This window comes from Hyla sarda, unplaced genomic scaffold, assembly GCF_029499605.1.
Source record: "Hyla sarda isolate aHylSar1 unplaced genomic scaffold, aHylSar1.hap1 scaffold_978, whole genome shotgun sequence".
Lineage (NCBI taxonomy): Eukaryota > Metazoa > Chordata > Amphibia > Anura > Hylidae > Hyla > Hyla sarda.
The window spans coordinates 25944-48945 of NW_026611008.1; the positions used below are offsets into that span (position 1 = coordinate 25944).

The following is a 23002-nucleotide window of genomic DNA, read 5'->3' on the forward strand; positions in this document are numbered from 1 at the left end:
GCCAGAATGTCAGTCCATGTTGGAGCAGGTTTAGATACAGTCTAAAGCATAGATCTCAAAGTCTGTGCACAGAATTTAGCAAGGGCCTCGCACCTTCTGATGCATCAGGTAGGTGCACAATAGCATAGCCTAACCCTCTGTACTTTGGTCTATATTGATGCGGGACATAGACAGCCAGCTGATGACCAATCCATTAGTGCAATGGATGGCTGGAAGCATTTGTCTTTGCCTTTGCAATACCACAGAAGCAATGCATGGTCAATGTACAGCAATGACACACCTGTGTGAACAGCCAGGAGACCCCCCCCCCCCCCCCATGTTATGTTACATAGTTACATAGTTAGTACGGTCGAAAAAAGACATATGTCCATCACGTTCAACCAGGGAATTAAGGGGTAGGGGTGTGGCGCGATATTGGGGAAGGGATGAGATTTTATATTTCTTCATAAGCATTAATCTTATTTTGTCAATTAGGAACATTCAGCACCCACCCGCTATCAAGGCAGCTGCCTATCATGTCATGCCCTACCTGCACAGGTGTGCTGGCTACTCAAATGATCCAATTAAGGAGGCCATTTAGTCAGCAGCAGCAGAAGTCCTGTGCCTGGACGCTCCAACAGGGGCCAGACACAAGCAGAAGCAGAAGCAGCAGAAGCAGCACCACCTTTTGTTTTTTGGCTGCAGCAGCAGCAAGGCCCACAGGGCTGGCTAGCTGGCTAGCCAGCAAGCAGGTAGCAATGAAAGTAGGAATCTTTCTTTTTAACCCTGTAAGGGGGTGGTGCACTGTACCCGAAGATACTGCCATATCGGGTCAATGCATAGGGCGACGGAAGCAAGCTTCGAAATCGGCCCCCGTTCTCAAAAATCCATTTAATATATGGTCCCCAGATAGGGGACGTATCAGATATTAAACTGATAAGAACAGATACTACACTTGATCTTAGCCAAAAGGCCGAGAAGCGATAACCGTGAAAGGGGCGGGCCCAACAAGGTCCCCTTCATGGGCACTATCACTGCTTGCTGTCAGGGAGGCTGCCAGACAATTTTCCATGCACACTCTGGGCTGGGGGGCAGTCAACCACCAGTACACACAGCAGAACCTAAACCCATACCATTATTGCTAAGCAGCAAGACAGGGGCCCATTGCACTCCCACGGGGCCTTTTTAAATGCAATCCATAACCCGGATTTGCCAGGAACCCTTCTTACTCCTCCTACTTGCATGTGACACTGGGCTTAGGATCTGCATAGGAAACACACACACAAGCACACACCTACCTTTGTTGCCTGCAGATGCCTCCTTGGCTGTCCCCAAACGGTATCAAACCAACACCCACGGGAAGCTGTAAGCATAGAGGACATGCCTGCACCCCATTGGACTTACCTGTGTGGGTTAAATCCGGGTTATTTGACAACCTATGGCGGTGATGGTTCTGCTCAGGCAGAGCAGTGCTGATGCTCCTCATAAAGCTGTCGCTGCTGTGAAGGTTCTAGGTGACATCACAAATCCCTTTGGTTACATACACAACAAAGCTGGGTTGTTGTTGTTTACACTCTGCAAGGCCTGTGGAAGTGAGTGACATCATAGCACTGTAGTTCTGAGGGTTCAAGATGGATGCAACAATCTCCTGTTGCTTCTATGAAGGCCGTAATAGACGACATCACCAAACAGCTCCATAGTCACATACACAGCAAAGGAGAGATGTTGTTTACACCTAGTGATGTCAGTGGTATTGAGTGACATCACAGCACAGTGCTAAGGCTCCTGGGCCTGGACACAGCAGCGGCTGCAATATCTCAACGGAGAATACGTTTATATCTATGTGTGTGTGTGCGCATATATATATATATATATATATATATATATATATATATATATATATATTTCTCCGCCAAAATCACTTTTAAACCCATTTCCACCTTTTTTTCCCTTCTCTTCCTCTTACTTTTTTTTCACGTTTTTTTACGTTTTTCTCCTTTTCGCCTCTTTTCTGGGCGTATTATTCTTCTTTTTCTTCTTTTTTTTCGTCTAATGCATACCCCATCAGTGCAGCAATGCTTATTCAATACCGCCAGCAGATGGAGACACTGGGGGATAATTTTCTAAGGATTTATACTGATTTTTCCTGTCTGAATTTGTCGCACAGAAAGTTGCAGGCCAAATATGTGTGACATTTCTGCGACTTTAGCTTCTAGAGCATTTTTACAACATTATACATAGGTGCTGAATACATAAAAAGCGACTGTTCAGCGACAGACAAGTCGCATCGGCTGAAAGTAGGCCAGAATGTCAGTCCATGTTGGAGCAGGTTTAGATACAGTCTAAAGCATAGATCTCAAAGTCTGTGCACAGAATTTAGCAAGGGCCTCGCACCTTCTGATGCATCAGGTAGGTGCACAATAGCATAGCCTAACCCTCTGTACTTTGGTCTATATTGATGCGGGACATAGACAGCCAGCTGATGACCAATCCATTAGTGCAATGGATGGCTGGAAGCATTTGTCTTTGCCTTTGCAATACCACAGAAGCAATGCATGGTCAATGTACAGCAATGACACACCTGTGTGAACAGCCAGGAGACCCCCCCCAACCCCCCCCCCCATGTTATGTTACATAGTTACATAGTTAGTACGGTCGAAAAAAGACATATGTCCATCACGTTCAACCAGGGAATTAAGGGGTAGGGGTGTGGCGCGATATTGGGGAAGGGATGAGATTTTATATTTCTTCATAAGCATTAATCTTATTTTGTCAATTAGGAACATTCAGCACCCACCCGCTATCAAGGCAGCTGCCTATCATGTCATGCCCTACCTGCACAGGTGTGCTGGCTACTCAAATGATCCAATTAAGGAGGCCATTTAGTCAGCAGCAGCAGAAGTCCTGTGCCTGGACGCTCCAACAGGGGCCAGACACAAGCAGAAGCAGAAGCAGCAGAAGCAGCAGCAGCACCACCTTTTGTTTTTTGGCTGCAGCAGCAGCAAGGCCCACAGGGCTGGCTAGCTGGCTAGCCAGCAAGCAGGTAGCAATGAAAGTAGGAATCTTTCTTTTTAACCCTGTAAGGGGGTGGTGCACTGTACCCGAAGATACTGCCATATCGGGTCAATGCATAGGGCGACGGAAGCAAGCTTCGAAATCGGCCCCCGTTCTCAAAAATCCATTTAATATATGGTCCCCAGATAGGGGACGTATCAGATATTAAACTGATAAGAACAGATACTACACTTGATCTTAGCCAAAAGGCTGAGAAGCGATAACCGTGAAAGGGGCGGGCCCAACAAGGTCCCCTTCATGGGCACTATCACTGCTTGCTGTCAGGGAGGCTGCCAGACAATTTTCCATGCACACTCTGGGCTGGGGGGCAGTCAACCACCAGTACACACAGCAGAACCTAAACCCATACCATTATTGCTAAGCAGCAAGACAGGGGCCCATTGCACTCCCACGGGGCCTTTTTAAATGCAATCCATAACCCGGATTTGCCAGGAACCCTTCTTACTCCTCCTACTTGCATGTGACACTGGGCTTAGGATCTGCATAGGAAACACACACACAAGCACACACCTACCTTTGTTGCCTGCAGATGCCTCCTTGGCTGTCCCCAAACGGTATCAAACCAACACCCACGGGAAGCTGTAAGCATAGAGGACATGCCTGCACCCCATTGGACTTACCTGTGTGGGTTAAATCCGGGTTATTTGACAACCTATGGCGGTGATGGTTCTGCTCAGGCAGAGCAGTGCTGATGCTCCTCATAAAGCTGTCGCTGCTGTGAAGGTTCTAGGTGACATCACAAATCCCTTTGGTTACATACACAACAAAGCTGGGTTGTTGTTGTTTACACTCTGCAAGGCCTGTGGAAGTGAGTGACATCATAGCACTGTAGTTCTGAGGGTTCAAGATGGATGCAACAATCTCCTGTTGCTTCTATGAAGGCCGTAATAGACGACATCACCAAACAGCTCCATAGTCACATACACAGCAAAGGAGAGATGTTGTTTACACCTAGTGATGTCAGTGGTATTGAGTGACATCACAGCACAGTGCTAAGGCTCCTGGGCCTGGACACAGCAGCGGCTGCAATATCTCAACGGAGAATACGTTTATATCTATGTGTGTGTGTGCGCATATATATATATATATATATATATATATATATATATATATATATATTTCTCCGCCGAAATCACTTTTAAACCCATTTCCACCTTTTTTTCCCTTCTCTTCCTCTTACTTTTTTTTCACGTTTTTTTACGTTTTTCTCCTTTTCGCCTCTTTTCTGGGCGTATTATTCTTCTTTTTCTTCTTTTTTTTCGTCTAATGCATACCCCATCAGTGCAGCAATGCTTATTCAATACCGCCAGCAGATGGAGACACTGGGGGATAATTTTCTAAGGATTTATACTGATTTTTCCTGTCTGAATTTGTCGCACAGAAAGTTGCAGGCCAAATATGTGTGACATTTCTGCGACTTTAGCTTCTAGAGCATTTTTACAACATTATACATAGGTGCTGAATACATAAAAAGCGACTGTTCAGCGACAGACAAGTCGCATCGGCTGAAAGTAGGCCAGAATGTCAGTCCATGTTGGAGCAGGTTTAGATACAGTCTAAAGCATAGATCTCAAAGTCTGTGCACAGAATTTAGCAAGGGCCTCGCACCTTCTGATGCATCAGGTAGGTGCACAATAGCATAGCCTAACCCTCTGTACTTTGGTCTATATTGATGCGGGACATAGACAGCCAGCTGATGACCAATCCATTAGTGCAATGGATGGCTGGAAGCATTTGTCTTTGCCTTTGCAATACCACAGAAGCAATGCATGGTCAATGTACAGCAATGACACACCTGTGTGAACAGCCAGGAGACCCCCCCCAACCCCCCCCCCCATGTTATGTTACATAGTTACATAGTTAGTACGGTCGAAAAAAGACATATGTCCATCACGTTCAACCAGGGAATTAAGGGGTAGGGGTGTGGCGCGATATTGGGGAAGGGATGAGATTTTATATTTCTTCATAAGCATTAATCTTATTTTGTCAATTAGGAACATTCAGCACCCACCCGCTATCAAGGCAGCTGCCTATCATGTCATGCCCTACCTGCACAGGTGTGCTGGCTACTCAAATGATCCAATTAAGGAGGCCATTTAGTCAGCAGCAGCAGAAGTCCTGTGCCTGGACGCTCCAACAGGGGCCAGACACAAGCAGAAGCAGAAGCAGCAGAAGCAGCAGCAGCACCACCTTTTGTTTTTTGGCTGCAGCAGCAGCAAGGCCCACAGGGCTGGCTAGCTGGCTAGCCAGCAAGCAGGTAGCAATGAAAGTAGGAATCTTTCTTTTTAACCCTGTAAGGGGGTGGTGCACTGTACCCGAAGATACTGCCATATCGGGTCAATGCATAGGGCGACGGAAGCAAGCTTCGAAATCGGCCCCCGTTCTCAAAAATCCATTTAATATATGGTCCCCAGATAGGGGACGTATCAGATATTAAACTGATAAGAACAGATACTACACTTGATCTTAGCCAAAAGGCCGAGAAGCGATAACCGTGAAAGGGGCGGGCCCAACAAGGTCCCCTTCATGGGCACTATCACTGCTTGCTGTCAGGGAGGCTGCCAGACAATTTTCCATGCACACTCTGGGCTGGGGGGCAGTCAACCACCAGTACACACAGCAGAACCTAAACCCATACCATTATTGCTAAGCAGCAAGACAGGGGCCCATTGCACTCCCACGGGGCCTTTTTAAATGCAATCCATAACCCGGATTTGCCAGGAACCCTTCTTACTCCTCCTACTTGCATGTGACACTGGGCTTAGGATCTGCATAGGAAACACACACACAAGCACACACCTACCTTTGTTGCCTGCAGATGCCTCCTTGGCTGTCCCCAAACGGTATCAAACCAACACCCACGGGAAGCTGTAAGCATAGAGGACATGCCTGCACCCCATTGGACTTACCTGTGTGGGTTAAATCCGGGTTATTTGACAACCTATGGCGGTGATGGTTCTGCTCAGGCAGAGCAGTGCTGATGCTCCTCATAAAGCTGTCGCTGCTGTGAAGGTTCTAGGTGACATCACAAATCCCTTTGGTTACATACACAACAAAGCTGGGTTGTTGTTGTTTACACTCTGCAAGGCCTGTGGAAGTGAGTGACATCATAGCACTGTAGTTCTGAGGGTTCAAGATGGATGCAACAATCTCCTGTTGCTTCTATGAAGGCCGTAATAGACGACATCACCAAACAGCTCCATAGTCACATACACAGCAAAGGAGAGATGTTGTTTACACCTAGTGATGTCAGTGGTATTGAGTGACATCACAGCACAGTGCTAAGGCTCCTGGGCCTGGACACAGCAGCGGCTGCAATATCTCAACGGAGAATACGTTTATATCTATGTGTGTGTGTGCGCATATATATATATATATATATATATATATATATATATATATATATATATATATATATATTTCTCCGCCGAAATCACTTTTAAACCCATTTCCACCTTTTTTTCCCTTCTCTTCCTCTTACTTTTTTTTCACGTTTTTTTACGTTTTTCTCCTTTTCGCCTCTTTTCTGGGCGTATTATTCTTCTTTTTCTTCTTTTTTTTCGTCTAATGCATACCCCATCAGTGCAGCAATGCTTATTCAATACCGCCAGCAGATGGAGACACTGGGGGATAATTTTCTAAGGATTTATACTGATTTTTCCTGTCTGAATTTGTCGCACAGAAAGTTGCAGGCCAAATATGTGTGACATTTCTGCGACTTTAGCTTCTAGAGCATTTTTACAACATTATACATAGGTGCTGAATACATAAAAAGCGACTGTTCAGCGACAGACAAGTCGCATCGGCTGAAAGTAGGCCAGAATGTCAGTCCATGTTGGAGCAGGTTTAGATACAGTCTAAAGCATAGATCTCAAAGTCTGTGCACAGAATTTAGCAAGGGCCTCGCACCTTCTGATGCATCAGGTAGGTGCACAATAGCATAGCCTAACCCTCTGTACTTTGGTCTATATTGATGCGGGACATAGACAGCCAGCTGATGACCAATCCATTAGTGCAATGGATGGCTGGAAGCATTTGTCTTTGCCTTTGCAATACCACAGAAGCAATGCATGGTCAATGTACAGCAATGACACACCTGTGTGAACAGCCAGGAGACCCCCCCCCCCCCCCCATGTTATGTTACATAGTTACATAGTTAGTACGGTCGAAAAAAGACATATGTCCATCACGTTCAACCAGGGAATTAAGGGGTAGGGGTGTGGCGCGATATTGGGGAAGGGATGAGATTTTATATTTCTTCATAAGCATTAATCTTATTTTGTCAATTAGGAACATTCAGCACCCACCCGCTATCAAGGCAGCTGCCTATCATGTCATGCCCTACCTGCACAGGTGTGCTGGCTACTCAAATGATCCAATTAAGGAGGCCATTTAGTCAGCAGCAGCAGAAGTCCTGTGCCTGGACGCTCCAACAGGGGCCAGACACAAGCAGAAGCAGAAGCAGCAGAAGCACCACCTTTTGTTTTTTGGCTGCAGCAGCAGCAAGGCCCACAGGGCTGGCTAGCTGGCTAGCCAGCAAGCAGGTAGCAATGAAAGTAGGAATCTTTCTTTTTAACCCTGTAAGGGGGTGGTGCACTGTACCCGAAGATACTGCCATATCGGGTCAATGCATAGGGCGACGGAAGCAAGCTTCGAAATCGGCCCCCGTTCTCAAAAATCCATTTAATATATGGTCCCCAGATAGGGGACGTATCAGATATTAAACTGATAAGAACAGATACTACACTTGATCTTAGCCAAAAGGCCGAGAAGCGATAACCGTGAAAGGGGCGGGCCCAACAAGGTCCCCTTCATGGGCACTATCACTGCTTGCTGTCAGGGAGGCTGCCAGACAATTTTCCATGCACACTCTGGGCTGGGGGGCAGTCAACCACCAGTACACACAGCAGAACCTAAACCCATACCATTATTGCTAAGCAGCAAGACAGGGGCCCATTGCACTCCCACAGGGCCTTTTTAAATGCAATCCATAACCCGGATTTGCCAGGAACCCTTCTTACTCCTCCTACTTGCATGTGACACTGGGCTTAGGATCTGCATAGGAAACACACACACAAGCACACACCTACCTTTGTTGCCTGCAGATGCCTCCTTGGCTGTCCCCAAACGGTATCAAACCAACACCCACGGGAAGCTGTAAGCATAGAGGACATGCCTGCACCCCATTGGACTTACCTGTGTGGGTTAAATCCGGGTTATTTGACAACCTATGGCGGTGATGGTTCTGCTCAGGCAGAGCAGTGCTGATGCTCCTCATAAAGCTGTCGCTGCTGTGAAGGTTCTAGGTGACATCACAAATCCCTTTGGTTACATACACAACAAAGCTGGGTTGTTGTTGTTTACACTCTGCAAGGCCTGTGGAAGTGAGTGACATCATAGCACTGTAGTTCTGAGGGTTCAAGATGGATGCAACAATCTCCTGTTGCTTCTATGAAGGCCGTAATAGACGACATCACCAAACAGCTCCATAGTCACATACACAGCAAAGGAGAGATGTTGTTTACACCTAGTGATGTCAGTGGTATTGAGTGACATCACAGCACAGTGCTAAGGCTCCTGGGCCTGGACACAGCAGCGGCTGCAATATCTCAACGGAGAATACGTTTATATCTATGTGTGTGTGTGCGCATATATATATATATATATATATATATATATATATATATATATATATATTTCTCCGCCGAAATCACTTTTAAACCCATTTCCACCTTTTTTTCCCTTCTCTTCCTCTTACTTTTTTTTCACGTTTTTTTACGTTTTTCTCCTTTTCGCCTCTTTTCTGGGCGTATTATTCTTCTTTTTCTTCTTTTTTTTCGTCTAATGCATACCCCATCAGTGCAGCAATGCTTATTCAATACCGCCAGCAGATGGAGACACTGGGGGATAATTTTCTAAGGATTTATACTGATTTTTCCTGTCTGAATTTGTCGCACAGAAAGTTGCAGGCCAAATATGTGTGACATTTCTGCGACTTTAGCTTCTAGAGCATTTTTACAACATTATACATAGGTGCTGAATACATAAAAAGCGACTGTTCAGCGACAGACAAGTCGCATCGGCTGAAAGTAGGCCAGAATGTCAGTCCATGTTGGAGCAGGTTTAGATACAGTCTAAAGCATAGATCTCAAAGTCTGTGCACAGAATTTAGCAAGGGCCTCGCACCTTCTGATGCATCAGGTAGGTGCACAATAGCATAGCCTAACCCTCTGTACTTTGGTCTATATTGATGCGGGACATAGACAGCCAGCTGATGACCAATCCATTAGTGCAATGGATGGCTGGAAGCATTTGTCTTTGCCTTTGCAATACCACAGAAGCAATGCATGGTCAATGTACAGCAATGACACACCTGTGTGAACAGCCAGGAGACCCCCCCCATGTTATGTTACATAGTTACATAGTTAGTACGGTCGAAAAAAGACATATGTCCATCACGTTCAACCAGGGAATTAAGGGGTAGGGGTGTGGCGCGATATTGGGGAAGGGATGAGATTTTATATTTCTTCATAAGCATTAATCTTATTTTGTCAATTAGGAACATTCAGCACCCACCCGCTATCAAGGCAGCTGCCTATCATGTCATGCCCTACCTGCACAGGTGTGCTGGCTACTCAAATGATCCAATTAAGGAGGCCATTTAGTCAGCAGCAGCAGAAGTCCTGTGCCTGGACGCTCCAACAGGGGCCAGACACAAGCAGAAGCAGCAGAAGCAGCAGCAGCACCACCTTTTGTTTTTTGGCTGCAGCAGCAGCAAGGCCCACAGGGCTGGCTAGCTGGCTAGCCAGCAAGCAGGTAGCAATGAAAGTAGGAATCTTTCTTTTTAACCCTGTAAGGGGGTGGTGCACTGTACCCGAAGATACTGCCATATCGGGTCAATGCATAGGGCGACGGAAGCAAGCTTCGAAATCGGCCCCCGTTCTCAAAAATCCATTTAATATATGGTCCCCAGATAGGGGACGTATCAGATATTAAACTGATAAGAACAGATACTACACTTGATCTTAGCCAAAAGGCCGAGAAGCGATAACCGTGAAAGGGGCGGGCCCAACAAGGTCCCCTTCATGGGCACTATCACTGCTTGCTGTCAGGGAGGCTGCCAGACAATTTTCCATGCACACTCTGGGCTGGGGGGCAGTCAACCACCAGTACACACAGCAGAACCTAAACCCATACCATTATTGCTAAGCAGCAAGACAGGGGCCCATTGCACTCCCACGGGGCCTTTTTAAATGCAATCCATAACCCGGATTTGCCAGGAACCCTTCTTACTCCTCCTACTTGCATGTGACACTGGGCTTAGGATCTGCATAGGAAACACACACACAAGCACACACCTACCTTTGTTGCCTGCAGATGCCTCCTTGGCTGTCCCCAAACGGTATCAAACCAACACCCACGGGAAGCTGTAAGCATAGAGGACATGCCTGCACCCCATTGGACTTACCTGTGTGGGTTAAATCCGGGTTATTTGACAACCTATGGCGGTGATGGTTCTGCTCAGGCAGAGCAGTGCTGATGCTCCTCATAAAGCTGTCGCTGCTGTGAAGGTTCTAGGTGACATCACAAATCCCTTTGGTTACATACACAACAAAGCTGGGTTGTTGTTGTTTACACTCTGCAAGGCCTGTGGAAGTGAGTGACATCATAGCACTGTAGTTCTGAGGGTTCAAGATGGATGCAACAATCTCCTGTTGCTTCTATGAAGGCCGTAATAGACGACATCACCAAACAGCTCCATAGTCACATACACAGCAAAGGAGAGATGTTGTTTACACCTAGTGATGTCAGTGGTATTGAGTGACATCACAGCACAGTGCTAAGGCTCCTGGGCCTGGACACAGCAGCGGCTGCAATATCTCAACGGAGAATACGTTTATATCTATGTGTGTGTGTGCGTATATATATATATATATATATATATATATATATATATATATATTTCTCCGCCGAAATCACTTTTAAACCCATTTCCACCTTTTTTTCCCTTCTCTTCCTCTTACTTTTTTTTCACGTTTTTTTACGTTTTTCTCCTTTTCGCCTCTTTTCTGGGCGTATTATTCTTCTTTTTCTTCTTTTTTTTCGTCTAATGCATACCCCATCAGTGCAGCAATGCTTATTCAATACCGCCAGCAGATGGAGACACTGGGGGATAATTTTCTAAGGATTTATACTGATTTTTCCTGTCTGAATTTGTCGCACAGAAAGTTGCAGGCCAAATATGTGTGACATTTCTGCGACTTTAGCTTCTAGAGCATTTTTACAACATTATACATAGGTGCTGAATACATAAAAAGCGACTGTTCAGCGACAGACAAGTCGCATCGGCTGAAAGTAGGCCAGAATGTCAGTCCATGTTGGAGCAGGTTTAGATACAGTCTAAAGCATAGATCTCAAAGTCTGTGCACAGAATTTAGCAAGGGCCTCGCACCTTCTGATGCATCAGGTAGGTGCACAATAGCATAGCCTAACCCTCTGTACTTTGGTCTATATTGATGCGGGACATAGACAGCCAGCTGATGACCAATCCATTAGTGCAATGGATGGCTGGAAGCATTTGTCTTTGCCTTTGCAATACCACAGAAGCAATGCATGGTCAATGTACAGCAATGACACACCTGTGTGAACAGCCAGGAGACCCCCCCCCCCCCCCCCCCCCATGTTATGTTACATAGTTACATAGTTAGTACGGTCGAAAAAAGACATATGTCCATCACGTTCAACCAGGGAATTAAGGGGTAGGGGTGTGGCGCGATATTGGGGAAGGGATGAGATTTTATATTTCTTCATAAGCATTAATCTTATTTTGTCAATTAGGAACATTCAGCACCCACCCGCTATCAAGGCAGCTGCCTATCATGTCATGCCCTACCTGCACAGGTGTGCTGGCTACTCAAATGATCCAATTAAGGAGGCCATTTAGTCAGCAGCAGCAGAAGTCCTGTGCCTGGACGCTCCAACAGGGGCCAGACACAAGCAGAAGCAGAAGCAGCAGAAGCAGCAGCAGCACCACCTTTTGTTTTTTGGCTGCAGCAGCAGCAAGGCCCACAGGGCTGGCTAGCTGGCTAGCCAGCAAGCAGGTAGCAATGAAAGTAGGAATCTTTCTTTTTAACCCTGTAAGGGGGTGGTGCACTGTACCCGAAGATACTGCCATATCGGGTCAATGCATAGGGCGACGGAAGCAAGCTTCGAAATCGGCCCCCGTTCTCAAAAATCCATTTAATATATGGTCCCCAGATAGGGGACGTATCAGATATTAAACTGATAAGAACAGATTTTTTTTTTTTTTTTTTATCTAAAGCCGAGGAACGTGCTTTCGATTCACCCAAAGTGCAAGAAAAAGTGCAAACGTGTTACACTAAAAAAACGTGCACAAAGGATGCGGTCTATCGCAAGCCCTTCTCCGATAGGAGAGAGGCCCCCCAACAAACCTTACCCTTCGCCTCCGGACCAAAAGGTACCTGCGAGGTTCCAGGTTCGATGTCCCTTTTCGCCGAAGCTACTAGGGGACCACAAATGCTCCCGGCATCCCCCTTGGCGTTAGCCAAGGTATCTGCCCGCAGAGCCGATTACGGTAGGTACCCTGCCAAAGCAGGAGTACCCGGGGTGTTTGCAGGGAGGTGCGGAACCGAATGGCCACACACACCTCCCCTAGACCGCCAGGAGGGACACCCAGAAGGGCTACCGCATCCTGACCAATCCTGTGAACACACAACACGCAAAAAGTGACACAGTGAGACAAAAAAGAAATAAATAAGTGAATGTGTGCAGATATACTGCCCGGACATCCGGCCGGATCTATAAAAATTTCTCTGATCCTAGCCAGAAGGCCGGGAATCAAGAGGTGAGTGCCACAAGGTGAAGAGATTATGGTGCCCGTGCTTCAACTCAGTGAGTCTATTCTCCCAGTGAGTTTCGGCACCTCGGGGTCACCACTCCCCGAGGCACAAAAGTACCTCGGCTCTAGACCCTCTCAGCCTCATGGCGAGACCCGGAGGGAACAGGTCACATCGGGGCAGCCGTCGAGCTGATTCCTCAGAACCAGCCCCGGAAAGCCCTGGTACACCTGCATCCTCCATGCAGCACCCATCCCCACCAGCATGAAAACTGATAAGAACAGATACTACACTTGATCTTAGCCAAAAGGCCGAGAAGCGATAACCGTGAAAGGGGCGGGCCCAACAAGGTCCCCTTCATGGGCACTATCACTGCTTGCTGTCAGGGAGGCTGCCAGACAATTTTCCATGCACACTCTGGGCTGGGGGGCAGTCAACCACCAGTACACACAGCAGAACCTAAACCCATACCATTATTGCTAAGCAGCAAGACAGGGGCCCATTGCACTCCCACGGGGCCTTTTTAAATGCAATCCATAACCCGGATTTGCCAGGAACCCTTCTTACTCCTCCTACTTGCATGTGACACTGGGCTTAGGATCTGCATAGGAAACACACACACAAGCACACACCTACCTTTGTTGCCTGCAGATGCCTCCTTGGCTGTCCCCAAACGGTATCAAACCAACACCCACGGGAAGCTGTAAGCATAGAGGACATGCCTGCACCCCATTGGACTTACCTGTGTGGGTTAAATCCGGGTTATTTGACAACCTATGGCGGTGATGGTTCTGCTCAGGCAGAGCAGTGCTGATGCTCCTCATAAAGCTGTCGCTGCTGTGAAGGTTCTAGGTGACATCACAAATCCCTTTGGTTACATACACAACAAAGCTGGGTTGTTGTTGTTTACACTCTGCAAGGCCTGTGGAAGTGAGTGACATCATAGCACTGTAGTTCTGAGGGTTCAAGATGGATGCAACAATCTCCTGTTGCTTCTATGAAGGCCGTAATAGACGACATCACCAAACAGCTCCATAGTCACATACACAGCAAAGGAGAGATGTTGTTTACACCTAGTGATGTCAGTGGTATTGAGTGACATCACAGCACAGTGCTAAGGCTCCTGGGCCTGGACACAGCAGCGGCTGCAATATCTCAACGGAGAATACGTTTATATCTATGTGTGTGTGTGCGCATATATATATATATATATATATATATATATATATATATATATTTCTCCGCCGAAATCACTTTTAAACCCATTTCCACCTTTTTTTCCCTTCTCTTCCTCTTACTTTTTTTTCACGTTTTTTTACGTTTTTCTCCTTTTCGCCTCTTTTCTGGGCGTATTATTCTTCTTTTTCTTCTTTTTTTTCGTCTAATGCATACCCCATCAGTGCAGCAATGCTTATTCAATACCGCCAGCAGATGGAGACACTGGGGGATAATTTTCTAAGGATTTATACTGATTTTTCCTGTCTGAATTTGTCGCACAGAAAGTTGCAGGCCAAATATGTGTGACATTTCTGCGACTTTAGCTTCTAGAGCATTTTTACAACATTATACATAGGTGCTGAATACATAAAAAGCGACTGTTCAGCGACAGACAAGTCGCATCGGCTGAAAGTAGGCCAGAATGTCAGTCCATGTTGGAGCAGGTTTAGATACAGTCTAAAGCATAGATCTCAAAGTCTGTGCACAGAATTTAGCAAGGGCCTCGCACCTTCTGATGCATCAGGTAGGTGCACAATAGCATAGCCTAACCCTCTGTACTTTGGTCTATATTGATGCGGGACATAGACAGCCAGCTGATGACCAATCCATTAGTGCAATGGATGGCTGGAAGCATTTGTCTTTGCCTTTGCAATACCACAGAAGCAATGCATGGTCAATGTACAGCAATGACACACCTGTGTGAACAGCCAGGAGACCCCCCCCCCCCCCCCCCCCCATGTTATGTTACATAGTTACATAGTTAGTACGGTCGAAAAAAGACATATGTCCATCACGTTCAACCAGGGAATTAAGGGGTAGGGGTGTGGCGCGATATTGGGGAAGGGATGAGATTTTATATTTCTTCATAAGCATTAATCTTATTTTGTCAATTAGGAACATTCAGCACCCACCCGCTATCAAGGCAGCTGCCTATCATGTCATGCCCTACCTGCACAGGTGTGCTGGCTACTCAAATGATCCAATTAAGGAGGCCATTTAGTCAGCAGCAGCAGAAGTCCTGTGCCTGGACGCTCCAACAGGGGCCAGACACAAGCAGAAGCAGCAGAAGCAGCAGAAGCAGCAGCAGCACCACCTTTTGTTTTTTGGCTGCAGCAGCAGCAAGGCCCACAGGGCTGGCTAGCTGGCTAGCCAGCAAGCAGGTAGCAATGAAAGTAGGAATCTTTCTTTTTAACCCTGTAAGGGGGTGGTGCACTGTACCCGAAGATACTGCCATATCGGGTCAATGCATAGGGCGACGGAAGCAAGCTTCGAAATCGGCCCCCGTTCTCAAAAATCCATTTAATATATGGTCCCCAGATAGGGGACGTATCAGATATTAAACTGATAAGAACAGATACTACACTTGATCTTAGCCAAAAGGCTGAGAAGCGATAACCGTGAAAGGGGCGGGCCCAACAAGGTCCCCTTCATGGGCACTATCACTGCTTGCTGTCAGGGAGGCTGCCAGACAATTTTCCATGCACACTCTGGGCTGGGGGGCAGTCAACCACCAGTACACACAGCAGAACCTAAACCCATACCATTATTGCTAAGCAGCAAGACAGGGGCCCATTGCACTCCCACGGGGCCTTTTTAAATGCAATCCATAACCCGGATTTGCCAGGAACCCTTCTTACTCCTCCTACTTGCATGTGACACTGGGCTTAGGATCTGCATAGGAAACACACACACAAGCACACACCTACCTTTGTTGCCTGCAGATGCCTCCTTGGCTGTCCCCAAACGGTATCAAACCAACACCCACGGGAAGCTGTAAGCATAGAGGACATGCCTGCACCCCATTGGACTTACCTGTGTGGGTTAAATCCGGGTTATTTGACAACCTATGGCGGTGATGGTTCTGCTCAGGCAGAGCAGTGCTGATGCTCCTCATAAAGCTGTCGCTGCTGTGAAGGTTCTAGGTGACATCACAAATCCCTTTGGTTACATACACAACAAAGCTGGGTTGTTGTTGTTTACACTCTGCAAGGCCTGTGGAAGTGAGTGACATCATAGCACTGTAGTTCTGAGGGTTCAAGATGGATGCAACAATCTCCTGTTGCTTCTATGAAGGCCGTAATAGACGACATCACCAAACAGCTCCATAGTCACATACACAGCAAAGGAGAGATGTTGTTTACACCTAGTGATGTCAGTGGTATTGAGTGACATCACAGCACAGTGCTAAGGCTCCTGGGCCTGGACACAGCAGCGGCTGCAATATCTCAACGGAGAATACGTTTATATCTATGTGTGTGTGTGCGCATATATATATATATATATATATATATATATATATATATATATATTTCTCCGCCGAAATCACTTTTAAACCCATTTCCACCTTTTTTTCCCTTCTCTTCCTCTTACTTTTTTTTCACGTTTTTTTACGTTTTTCTCCTTTTCGCCTCTTTTCTGGGCGTATTATTCTTCTTTTTCTTCTTTTTTTTCGTCTAATGCATACCCCATCAGTGCAGCAATGCTTATTCAATACCGCCAGCAGATGGAGACACTGGGGGATAATTTTCTAAGGATTTATACTGATTTTTCCTGTCTGAATTTGTCGCACAGAAAGTTGCAGGCCAAATATGTGTGACATTTCTGCGACTTTAGCTTCTAGAGCATTTTTACAACATTATACATAGGTGCTGAATACATAAAAAGCGACTGTTCAGCGACAGACAAGTCGCATCGGCTGAAAGTAGGCCAGAATGTCAGTCCATGTTGGAGCAGGTTTAGATACAGTCTAAAGCATAGATCTCAAAGTCTGTGCACAGAATTTAGCAAGGGCCTCGCACCTTCTGATGCATCAGGTAGGTGCACAATAGCATAGCCTAACCCTCTGTACTTTGGTCTATATTGATGCGGGACATAGACAGCCAGCTGATGACCAATCCATTAGTGCAATGGATGGCTGGAAGCATTTGTCTTTGCCTTTGCAATACCACAGAAGCAATGCATGGTCAATGTACAGCAATGACACACCTGTGTGAACAGCCAGGAGACCCCCCCCCCCCCCCCCCCCCATGTTATGTTACATAGTTACATAGTTAGTACGGTCGAAAAAAGACATATGTCCATCACGTTCAACCAGGGAATTAAGGGGTAGGGGTGTGGCGCGATATTGGGGAAGGGATGAGATTTTATATTTCTTCATAAGCATTAATCTTATTTTGTCAATTAGGAACATTCAGCACCCACCCGCTATCAAGGCAGCTGCCTATCATGTCATGCCCTACCTGCACAGGTGTGCTGGCTACTCAAATGATCCAATTAAGGAGGCCATTTAGTCAGCAGCAGCAGAAGTCCTGTGCCTGGACGCTCCAACAGGGGCCAGACACAAGCAGAAGCAGAAGCAGCAGAAGCAGCAGCAGCACCACCTTTTGTTTTTTGGCTGCAGCAGCAGCAAGGCCCACAGGGCTGGCTAGCTGGCTAGCCAGCAAGCAGGTAGCAATGAAAGTAGGAATCTTTCTTTTTAACCCTGTAAGGGGGTGGTGCACTGTACCCGAAGATACTGCCATATCGGGTCAATGCATAGGGCGACGGAAGCAAGCTTCGAAATCGGCCCCCGTTCTCAAAAATCCATTTAATATATGGTCCCCAGATAGGGGACGTATCAGATATTAAACTGATAAGAACAGATACTACACTTGATCTTAGCCAAAAGGCCGAGAAGCGATAACCGTGAAAGGGGCGGGCCCAACAAGGTCCCCTTCATGGGCACTATCACTGCTTGCTGTCAGGGAGGCTGCCAGACAATTTTCCATGCACACTCTGGGCTGGGGGGCAGTCAACCACCAGTACACACAGCAGAACCTAAACCCATACCATTATTGCTAAGCAGCAAGACAGGGGCCCATTGCACTCCCACGGGGCCTTTTTAAATGCAATCCATAACCCGGATTTGCCAGGAACCCTTCTTACTCCTCCTACTTGCATGTGACACTGGGCTTAGGATCTGCATAGGAAACACACACACAAGCACACACCTACCTTTGTTGCCTGCAGATGCCTCCTTGGCTGTCCCCAAACGGTATCAAACCAACACCCACGGGAAGCTGTAAGCATAGAGGACATGCCTGCACCCCATTGGACTTACCTGTGTGGGTTAAATCCGGGTTATTTGACAACCTATGGCGGTGATGGTTCTGCTCAGGCAGAGCAGTGCTGATGCTCCTCATAAAGCTGTCGCTGCTGTGAAGGTTCTAGGTGACATCACAAATCCCTTTGGTTACATACACAACAAAGCTGGGTTGTTGTTGTTTACACTCTGCAAGGCCTGTGGAAGTGAGTGACATCATAGCACTGTAGTTCTGAGGGTTCAAGATGGATGCAACAATCTCCTGTTGCTTCTATGAAGGCCGTAATAGACGACATCACCAAACAGCTCCATAGTCACATACACAGCAAAGGAGAGATGTTGTTTACACCTAGTGATGTCAGTGGTATTGAGTGACATCACAGCACAGTGCTAAGGCTCCTGGGCCTGGACACAGCAGCGGCTGCAATATCTCAACGGAGAATACGTTTATATCTATGTGTGTGTGTGCGCATATATATATATATATATATATATATATATATATATATATATATATTTCTCCGCCGAAATCACTTTTAAACCCATTTCCACCTTTTTTTCCCTTCTCTTCCTCTTACTTTTTTTTCACGTTTTTTTACGTTTTTCTCCTTTTCGCCTCTTTTCTGGGCGTATTATTCTTCTTTTTCTTCTTTTTTTTCGTCTAATGCATACCCCATCAGTGCAGCAATGCTTATTCAATACCGCCAGCAGATGGAGACACTGGGGGATAATTTTCTAAGGATTTATACTGATTTTTCCTGTCTGAATTTGTCGCACAGAAAGTTGCAGGCCAAATATGTGTGACATTTCTGCGACTTTAGCTTCTAGAGCATTTTTACAACATTATACATAGGTGCTGAATACATAAAAAGCGACTGTTCAGCGACAGACAAGTCGCATCGGCTGAAAGTAGGCCAGAATGTCAGTCCATGTTGGAGCAGGTTTAGATACAGTCTAAAGCATAGATCTCAAAGTCTGTGCACAGAATTTAGCAAGGGCCTCGCACCTTCTGATGCATCAGGTAGGTGCACAATAGCATAGCCTAACCCTCTGTACTTTGGTCTATATTGATGCGGGACATAGACAGCCAGCTGATGACCAATCCATTAGTGCAATGGATGGCTGGAAGCATTTGTCTTTGCCTTTGCAATACCACAGAAGCAATGCATGGTCAATGTACAGCAATGACACACCTGTGTGAACAGCCAGGAGACCCCCCCCCCATGTTATGTTACATAGTTACATAGTTAGTACGGTCGAAAAAAGACATATGTCCATCACGTTCAACCAGGGAATTAAGGGGTAGGGGTGTGGCGCGATATTGGGGAAGGGATGAGATTTTATATTTCTTCATAAGCATTAATCTTATTTTGTCAATTAGGAACATTCAGCACCCACCCGCTATCAAGGCAGCTGCCTATCATGTCATGCCCTACCTGCACAGGTGTGCTGGCTACTCAAATGATCCAATTAAGGAGGCCATTTAGTCAGCAGCAGCAGAAGTCCTGTGCCTGGACGCTCCAACAGGGGCCAGACACAAGCAGAAGCAGAAGCAGCAGAAGCAGCAGCAGCACCACCTTTTGTTTTTTGGCTGCAGCAGCAGCAAGGCCCACAGGGCTGGCTAGCTGGCTAGCCAGCAAGCAGGTAGCAATGAAAGTAGGAATCTTTCTTTTTAACCCTGTAAGGGGGTGGTGCACTGTACCCGAAGATACTGCCATATCGGGTCAATGCATAGGGCGACGGAAGCAAGCTTCGAAATCGGCCCCCGTTCTCAAAAATCCATTTAATATATGGTCCCCAGATAGGGGACGTATCAGATATTAAACTGATAAGAACAGATACTACACTTGATCTTAGCCAAAAGGCCGAGAAGCGATAACCGTGAAAGGGGCGGGCCCAACAAGGTCCCCTTCATGGGCACTATCACTGCTTGCTGTCAGGGAGGCTGCCAGACAATTTTCCATGCACACTCTGGGCTGGGGGGCAGTCAACCACCAGTACACACAGCAGAACCTAAACCCATACCATTATTGCTAAGCAGCAAGACAGGGGCCCATTGCACTCCCACGGGGCCTTTTTAAATGCAATCCATAACCCGGATTTGCCAGGAACCCTTCTTACTCCTCCTACTTGCATGTGACACTGGGCTTAGGATCTGCATAGGAAACACACACACAAGCACACACCTACCTTTGTTGCCTGCAGATGCCTCCTTGGCTGTCCCCAAACGGTATCAAACCAACACCCACGGGAAGCTGTAAGCATAGAGGACATGCCTGCACCCCATTGGACTTACCTGTGTGGGTTAAATCCGGGTTATTTGACAACCTATGGCGGTGATGGTTCTGCTCAGGCAGAGCAGTGCTGATGCTCCTCATAAAGCTGTCGCTGCTGTGAAGGTTCTAGGTGACATCACAAATCCCTTTGGTTACATACACAACAAAGCTGGGTTGTTGTTGTTTACACTCTGCAAGGCCTGTGGAAGTGAGTGACATCATAGCACTGTAGTTCTGAGGGTTCAAGATGGATGCAACAATCTCCTGTTGCTTCTATGAAGGCCGTAATAGACGACATCACCAAACAGCTCCATAGTCACATACACAGCAAAGGAGAGATGTTGTTTACACCTAGTGATGTCAGTGGTATTGAGTGACATCACAGCACAGTGCTAAGGCTCCTGGGCCTGGACACAGCAGCGGCTGCAATATCTCAACGGAGAATACGTTTATATCTATGTGTGTGTGTGCGCATATATATATATATATATATATATATATATATATATATATATATATTTCTCCGCCGAAATCACTTTTAAACCCATTTCCACCTTTTTTTCCCTTCTCTTCCTCTTACTTTTTTTTCACGTTTTTTTACGTTTTTCTCCTTTTCGCCTCTTTTCTGGGCGTATTATTCTTCTTTTTCTTCTTTTTTTTCGTCTAATGCATACCCCATCAGTGCAGCAATGCTTATTCAATACCGCCAGCAGATGGAGACACTGGGGGATAATTTTCTAAGGATTTATACTGATTTTTCCTGTCTGAATTTGTCGCACAGAAAGTTGCAGGCCAAATATGTGTGACATTTCTGCGACTTTAGCTTCTAGAGCATTTTTACAACATTATACATAGGTGCTGAATACATAAAAAGCGACTGTTCAGCGACAGACAAGTCGCATCGGCTGAAAGTAGGCCAGAATGTCAGTCCATGTTGGAGCAGGTTTAGATACAGTCTAAAGCATAGATCTCAAAGTCTGTGCACAGAATTTAGCAAGGGCCTCGCACCTTCTGATGCATCAGGTAGGTGCACAATAGCATAGCCTAACCCTCTGTACTTTGGTCTATATTGATGCGGGACATAGACAGCCAGCTGATGACCAATCCATTAGTGCAATGGATGGCTGGAAGCATTTGTCTTTGCCTTTGCAATACCACAGAAGCAATGCATGGTCAATGTACAGCAATGACACACCTGTGTGAACAGCCAGGAGACCCCCCCCCCCCCCCCCCCCCATGTTATGTTACATAGTTACATAGTTAGTACGGTCGAAAAAAGACATATGTCCATCACGTTCAACCAGGGAATTAAGGGGTAGGGGTGTGGCGCGATATTGGGGAAGGGATGAGATTTTATATTTCTTCATAAGCATTAATCTTATTTTGTCAATTAGGAACATTCAGCACCCACCCGCTATCAAGGCAGCTGCCTATCATGTCATGCCCTACCTGCACAGGTGTGCTGGCTACTCAAATGATCCAATTAAGGAGGCCATTTAGTCAGCAGCAGCAGAAGTCCTGTGCCTGGACGCTCCAACAGGGGCCAGACACAAGCAGAAGCAGAAGCAGCAGAAGCAGCAGCAGCACCACCTTTTGTTTTTTGGCTGCAGCAGCAGCAAGGCCCACAGGGCTGGCTAGCTGGCTAGCCAGCAAGCAGGTAGCAATGAAAGTAGGAATCTTTCTTTTTAACCCTGTAAGGGGGTGGTGCACTGTACCCGAAGATACTGCCATATCGGGTCAATGCATAGGGCGACGGAAGCAAGCTTCGAAATCGGCCCCCGTTCTCAAAAATCCATTTAATATATGGTCCCCAGATAGGGGACGTATCAGATATTAAACTGATAAGAACAGATACTACACTTGATCTTAGCCAAAAGGCCGAGAAGCGATAACCGTGAAAGGGGCGGGCCCAACAAGGTCCCCTTCATGGGCACTATCACTGCTTGCTGTCAGGGAGGCTGCCAGACAATTTTCCATGCACACTCTGGGCTGGGGGGCAGTCAACCACCAGTACACACAGCAGAACCTAAACCCATACCATTATTGCTAAGCAGCAAGACAGGGGCCCATTGCACTCCCACGGGGCCTTTTTAAATGCAATCCATAACCCGGATTTGCCAGGAACCCTTCTTACTCCTCCTACTTGCATGTGACACTGGGCTTAGGATCTGCATAGGAAACACACACACAAGCACACACCTACCTTTGTTGCCTGCAGATGCCTCCTTGGCTGTCCCCAAACGGTATCAAACCAACACCCACGGGAAGCTGTAAGCATAGAGGACATGCCTGCACCCCATTGGACTTACCTGTGTGGGTTAAATCCGGGTTATTTGACAACCTATGGCGGTGATGGTTCTGCTCAGGCAGAGCAGTGCTGATGCTCCTCATAAAGCTGTCGCTGCTGTGAAGGTTCTAGGTGACATCACAAATCCCTTTGGTTACATACACAACAAAGCTGGGTTGTTGTTGTTTACACTCTGCAAGGCCTGTGGAAGTGAGTGACATCATAGCAC

The 23002-nt window shown here is 46.6% G+C and overlaps 10 non-coding genes and 1 pseudogene across 10 annotated transcripts; all 11 read right to left on the reverse strand.

Moving 5' to 3' along the window:
- Positions 1-773: 773 nt before the first annotated feature.
- Positions 774-964, reverse strand: LOC130351453 (U2 spliceosomal RNA). Its single transcript, XR_008888152.1, has one exon. It is a non-coding gene; the product is annotated as a U2 spliceosomal RNA (small nuclear RNA).
- Positions 965-3064: 2100 nt separating this feature from the next.
- LOC130351501 (U2 spliceosomal RNA) lies at positions 3065-3255 on the reverse strand. Its single transcript, XR_008888196.1, has one exon. It is a non-coding gene; the product is annotated as a U2 spliceosomal RNA (small nuclear RNA).
- A 2098-nt stretch (positions 3256-5353) lies between these two features.
- Positions 5354-5544, reverse strand: LOC130351454 (U2 spliceosomal RNA). The gene has a single exon (XR_008888153.1). It is a non-coding gene; the product is annotated as a U2 spliceosomal RNA (small nuclear RNA).
- Positions 5545-7640: 2096 nt separating this feature from the next.
- On the reverse strand, positions 7641-7831 carry LOC130351455 (U2 spliceosomal RNA). The gene has a single exon (XR_008888154.1). It is a non-coding gene; the product is annotated as a U2 spliceosomal RNA (small nuclear RNA).
- Positions 7832-9912: 2081 nt separating this feature from the next.
- Positions 9913-10103, reverse strand: LOC130351456 (U2 spliceosomal RNA). Its single transcript, XR_008888155.1, has one exon. It is a non-coding gene; the product is annotated as a U2 spliceosomal RNA (small nuclear RNA).
- Positions 10104-12197: 2094 nt separating this feature from the next.
- LOC130351445 (U2 spliceosomal RNA) lies at positions 12198-12381 on the reverse strand. The gene has a single exon (XR_008888147.1). It is a non-coding gene; the product is annotated as a U2 spliceosomal RNA (small nuclear RNA).
- Positions 12382-13074: 693 nt separating this feature from the next.
- LOC130351448 (U2 spliceosomal RNA) lies at positions 13075-13234 on the reverse strand (annotated as a pseudogene).
- Positions 13235-15331: 2097 nt separating this feature from the next.
- On the reverse strand, positions 15332-15522 carry LOC130351502 (U2 spliceosomal RNA). The gene has a single exon (XR_008888197.1). It is a non-coding gene; the product is annotated as a U2 spliceosomal RNA (small nuclear RNA).
- Positions 15523-17618: 2096 nt separating this feature from the next.
- Positions 17619-17809, reverse strand: LOC130351457 (U2 spliceosomal RNA). The gene has a single exon (XR_008888156.1). It is a non-coding gene; the product is annotated as a U2 spliceosomal RNA (small nuclear RNA).
- A 2087-nt stretch (positions 17810-19896) lies between these two features.
- LOC130351458 (U2 spliceosomal RNA) lies at positions 19897-20087 on the reverse strand. The gene has a single exon (XR_008888157.1). It is a non-coding gene; the product is annotated as a U2 spliceosomal RNA (small nuclear RNA).
- A 2098-nt stretch (positions 20088-22185) lies between these two features.
- LOC130351459 (U2 spliceosomal RNA) lies at positions 22186-22376 on the reverse strand. Its single transcript, XR_008888158.1, has one exon. It is a non-coding gene; the product is annotated as a U2 spliceosomal RNA (small nuclear RNA).
- Positions 22377-23002: the final 626 nt, after the last annotated feature.